Genomic DNA, 6,000 nt, shown 5'->3' on the forward strand with positions numbered 1-6,000 from the left:
AGTAGAGTAAAGCCTCCATTTGAGGCCTGTCTCCGAAGTCTTCATTATTTGTAAGTGCCCATAGGTGGCCAACTGGCTTTCACAGCACAGCATCCAGAGGTTACTGGTGCATGAGATCAACCATCAGATGAAGCTTAAACATTAACTTGAATAGCAAGATAGGGCCTCCTGCATGATCCCAGGCTGCACATGCCACCTTATCCAAACACCTCCATCAACTGAGTAAAGCCCAAAAGAAAAATCCTTGGAAGCATCCATGCCCACTGGCAAGAGCAATAGGGACACTGGGTCGCGGGTGACCAGCCTCCTAACTGCAGTAGCTAGGGATTCCATGGGAACACAGAGAAAGGAGGGACTGGTCTGGACTGGAGATATTTAGCTCATAGTGTTAGTCTCATCTACATACTAGTATCAGGAATTTAGGAATTAATTAATGCAGGAATCAATGGGGGGAAAGCCTTGAAAATTTTGATAAGTTTCAGACACATGTCTACACTGCAACACTTCTCACAATTTCTTTTAGGTAAGAATGTACAATCTTGGGAAAAAAACTCCTATCTCATAAGAGGAAAAGTTAGCTTATAAATGAAATATGTCTCCTTGGAAATTTCATCTATAGGAGCTACCTTCTTGTGGACATTTGGACTCTTGGATCACACACTTCAAACCCAATGGCAATAAAAAGCCCCAGGTAGGTTGATCCAGGCACTTTAAAAGCTTACCATCAAGAGAAGTTATGAGATCCATAGACTTCCTCTTCCAAACCAGCTTACTCCATAGGTAGCATGGGGCAAAGTAAGTTTACAGTTGTGAGTATGGGAAACACAGACTTTATAATTGTATGATTATTTATACATGATTGAATTATTTTCCATTAAAGCAACTGTATACTTAGTTTTTCTCTCCCTTCTCGCGCCCCCTTTCCTCCCATGTAGAAGACTGGATTAGCAACTCAGCCCTGCCTTCCCACTGTCACAAGGGTGTTAGTGAGAAAAGCACAAACCAAGGAAGAAGCAAAGAGGCAAACCTGGCCACGTCAGGCTGAATATACACATCTGTTCCTTATTCTTGTATGCATAGCATAACTCACCACAATGTTCTTTTTCACAGACCCATTTTTAAGTTTCTCCACAAAACCCATCAGAACAAGCAAGTTCATGATGCTTTAAGAAAAATTCATCAAGGGAAAAATATGCAATATGTCTTACCATGGTGGAATCTTTAAAGATAAGACTAGGGTGCTGCTAGTAATGCAGACTTATGCCGCCACTGTGAAAAACTGTCAAGAATATCTTCAAAAATAAAAAAATGGAACTCCCATTTGACCTAATAATCTCGCTTCCAGGACTATATTCTAAGAAACCAGAAACACTAATCAGAAAGGATATATGCACCCCTATGTTCAAAGAGGCACAAATTAAAATAGCTAAGATTTAGAAAACAGCCCAAGTCCCCATGAGCAAATAAGTGGATAAAACAGCTGTGGTATATTTACACAATGAAATACTATGCTGCAAATAAATAAATAAATAAATAAATAAATAAAAAATAAAAAATCTCTTACCATTTGGAAAGCATAGACAAACCTGGAGAGTATTATGCTAAGCTAAATAAGCCAGAGTAAGATAAGTATTAACTCATTCATATGTGGAATCTAATGAACAAAACAAGCTGATGAGCAAAATAGATCTAGAAACATAGAAGCATGGAACAGACTGACAAATTCCAGAGGAAAGGTTGGAATGGGAGTGGTATGTGTGGTGTGATTAACAGGGGAACTTGTATGCATATATGCATAGCCTTTGGACACAGAAAATGTAGTGGTGAAGTTAGAAGGGAGAACAGCAGTGGTGGGATGTAGGGGTTCAATGGGGAGAAAACAAAACAGAAAATAAAGGAGACATCTCGAATCTACCTAATAAAAGAGTAACATGCTAATTGATCATACTTTGTGAAGCTCACCAGCCATCAGGAGTGAGAATGCAAATTATCCCAACAAAGATGGTGGGTTAAATTTTTAAAAAAATATATTTTATTGATTTTTTTAGAGAGGAAAGGAGAGGGATAGAGAGTTAGAAAAATCTATGAGAAAGAAACATTGATAAGCTGCCTCCTGCACACCTCCTACTGGGGAGGTGTCCGCAAACAAGGTACATGCCCTTGACCAGAATCGAACCTGGGACCTTTCAGTCTGTAGGCTGACACACAAACCACTGAGCCAAACTGGTTTCGGCAATGGTGGGTTCATTTCCATAAGCAGGCACTGAGCATACATGGAGATGATGTAGGCATTCTGCACCACCCCAGCTGCTCCGGGACACTGGGCAGCATGGGAAGACAGCAAGTTGGCTTTAGGCCAGAGCAGAAAGGCAGCTCCGGGCCAGAGTAGAAAGGCAGCTCTGGCCAAAGCAAAGGCAGTGCTGGCAGCCAGTGGAAAGAAGGCCCATTCTTGCACGAATCTTTGTGCATCTTGCCTCTAGTACAACAATATCAATGAATAAATAAATAAATAATACGACTAGGTAAAAAACATGTGGACAAAATCAGAGCGCTGCCACACACTATAAAAACAATGTGTGGGAGAAGCCAAGATGGTGGCATAGGTAAACACCTAAACTGTTGCCTCACACAACAATATTAAAACTACAACTAAAAGACAAAACAGACACCACCAAAACCACAGGAATGCTGGCCAAGTGGAAATTCTACAACTAAAAGAAAAAAGGAAAGTACATTGAGAATCAGAGGAGCTGCAGAAGGCAGAGGTTCGGACAACCGCGTGTGGAGAAGATGGGCAGCTGTGTGCATGGGCAGCTTGCTATCAAAAGCGATAGAGAGACAAAAGCTCCCAACTGCACTGAACTCCAGTTCCGGGAGAGATGCTGAGAAACCAGACTCATTTTGGGGGAAATCTGGACTGTCAGAAAAGAGAAAACATACTGAGACTAGGAAGCTGCGAAAGGCAGAGGTCTGCAGGCATGCGCACACAGAGAAGATTGACTGCTGAATGCACGGGCAGCTGAGTGTGCAGCTGGCTTTCTAAGCAGGAGGGAGAAGGCAACTCCCGACTGCATGGAACTCCAGTTCTCGGCAAGTTTCTGGAAACCCCAACTCATTCGGGGAGAAACTGGACTGTGGCAGCATGCGAAACTCGATGGCAGCTTTCTCCCAGAGGTGCTTGCAGCAATTACCAAGGGACACTTAGACCCTGGGGCTTCATAGGACAGGGCTGACGGGAAATCAAGGCTGTCTGCTCCGCCCTGAAACCCAACACCATTCAAGCTGAATACAGAGGATTTGCAATTTTGCAAGTCTTATCTCATAACAGTGTCTCCAGCACAGAAGTTCTTATAGCATAGATATAGCTGATCCTCACAACCAATTGGTCTGGAGGTCAATAACACCCAGTGATACCAACAACAATCCAGACTTAACTACAACAAGGCTGAGCACACAGTCCACAAAGGGGTGCACTAAGAGTGTCCACCTTAGGGAACTGGGGAGGCTGAGCCACTGTGCTCTAGAGAACGCCTAGCATACAAAGCTACTCTACCACTCAGGAAAGCAGTGAAAATGTGGAGACAAAGAGACAGATCGCAAAGAAAAGAAATGGAGAAACTAAATGACTGCATATAGAGTTCAAAACCATTGTTATAAGGTTATTCAAGAATTTTCTAGAAAAGGCTGATAAATTTAGCGAGACCCTACAGGATATGAAAAAGGACCAACTAGAAATTAAACATACACTGACTAAAGTAAAAAATATTATACAGAGACCTAACAGCAGACTAGAGGACTGCAAGAATCCAGTCAAAGATTTGAATTACAAGGAAGCAAGAATCACTCAGCCCGAAAAAAAACAAAGAATACAAAAATATGAAGATAGCATAAGGAACCTCTGGGACAACCTCAAGTGTACCAACATCAGAATTATGGGGGGTGCCAGAAGAAGAGAGAGAGCAAGACACTGAAAGCCTATTTGAAGAAATAATGACCGAAAACTTTCCCCACCTGGCCAAAGAAATAGGCTTACAAGTCCAGGAAGCAAACAAAACCCCAAACAAAGGGAATCCAAAGAGGACCACACCAAGACACATATAATTGAAATGCAAAGAGCAAAAGAAAAAGAGATAATATTAAAAGCAGCAAAAGAAAAACAGTTAATTACCTACAAGGGAGCACTCATACCACTGTCAGCTGATTTCTCAACATAAACTATGCAGCCCAGAAGAGAGTGGCAAGAAATATTCAAAGTGATGAATAGCAAGAACCTACAACCAAGATTACTCTACCCAGAAAAGCTATCATTCAGAACTGAAGGGAAGATAAAGAGCTTCACAGATAAGAAAAAGCTAAAGCAGTTCATCACCACCAAAGCAGTATTATATGAAATGCTGAAAGATATTCTTTAAATATGAGGAGGAAGAAGAAAAAGGTAAAGATAAAAATTATGAACAACAAATACATGTCTAGCAACAAGTGAATCTAAAAATCAAGTTAATAAAAAATCTGATGAACAGAATAACCTGGTGAATATAATAGGATCAGAGGCATAGAAAGAGAGTGGACCGATAATTATCAGGGGGAAAGTCATTGGGGGGTGCAGGAAGATACTGGACAAAAAGAGTACACCTATGGATGAGGACAGTGCAGGGAGGGGGGTGGGGAGCTAAGGGTAAGGGTGGGGTGGAAACTGGGTGGAGGGAAGCTATGGGGAGGGGGGAAAGAGGAACAATTGTAATAATCAAAACAATAAAGATTTATTAAATTTTAAAAATAAAATAAATAAAAAATAAAACAAAAAAAATCTATATTCTGCAAACACACCAATGACTTAAATAAATGAGGTCATATGACATAAAAGAAAGTGAAAATATATTTAAGATTAAAATCTCTAGTAAGCAATATACTTTGAATTTGCTACACTAGATATATATACATGTTTATAAGTTGTATATACATGTAAATTGTCTGTTCTCTTAATACAAAATGAGACCAAAATGTGTCCACTAATTTTTTACAGAACCTAAAATACCCACATACCGTATTTTTCGGACCATAAGACGCACCAGACCATAAGACACACCAGTTTTTAGAGAAGGGAAATGAAGAAAAAAAGATTCTGAAACAAATAGTGTCCTAAAATATTTTATGTGCATTAAAACCCAACATCACAGTCATAAACACAGGTAATCAACCCTGTAAAGTAAACAGCAGCATTTAGAACCATTTAGAACCATTATTAACAAATACAGTCAGCAAAAGACAAAATGTACTGTAAAACACAATAACGAGAGACTTCAGTAATAAATTAGAATAAAGTTGAAAATTTAACTTTATGGTAAAGGTTCTGCTGAGATCTACAGTACGCCTACCCAGTAGTCAAGCACGGCAACAGAGGGCGGAGAGGAATGATTGGGGGAATAGACGCGGCATTCTTCCGGGCACGGAGTACGGGCCAGCAAGGGGTACAGGTGATGATTACGGTTTGGATTACGCAGTTACCGTACACCGCACCTGGGCTGACATGGAGATATGGCTGCAGCGAGGGCATGGAGGCTGACTACCATACATGGGAACTCCTCTACCACTCGGGGTTTACAGAGCGGGGCAGACACTCTGGGCACGGAGGAATGGACAGTGGCTGCAGCAAGCACACAGAGCCGGGCAAGCACACAGAGACCACACAGAGCCGGGCAAGTAAAAAAACTTTTTTTAAAAAGTATATGTGTAGGCTATATTTGGAACATAAGACGCAGGGACTTTTTCCCCCCACTTCTGGGGGAAAAAAAGTGCGTCTTATGGTCCGAAAAATACGGTAAATCTCTCTTATCTTCTACAATTTCACTTAGCCTGTTCCCTATTCTCTAAGAATGGACTTGTGTTTCTCTAACCATTCTCCTCCTCACTTTTGCCTGGCCTTGCACCCCAGCATGGCAGACAGAGAATCCTAGAAGCCCAAAGTTCTACAGTGGCTGTTTGCAAAGGGGGAGGAGACTA

This window comes from Pipistrellus hanaki (genome assembly GCF_964339955.1).
Source record: "Pipistrellus hanaki genome assembly, chromosome: 7".
In the NCBI taxonomy this organism is placed as follows: Eukaryota; Metazoa; Chordata; class Mammalia; order Chiroptera; family Vespertilionidae; genus Pipistrellus; species Pipistrellus hanaki.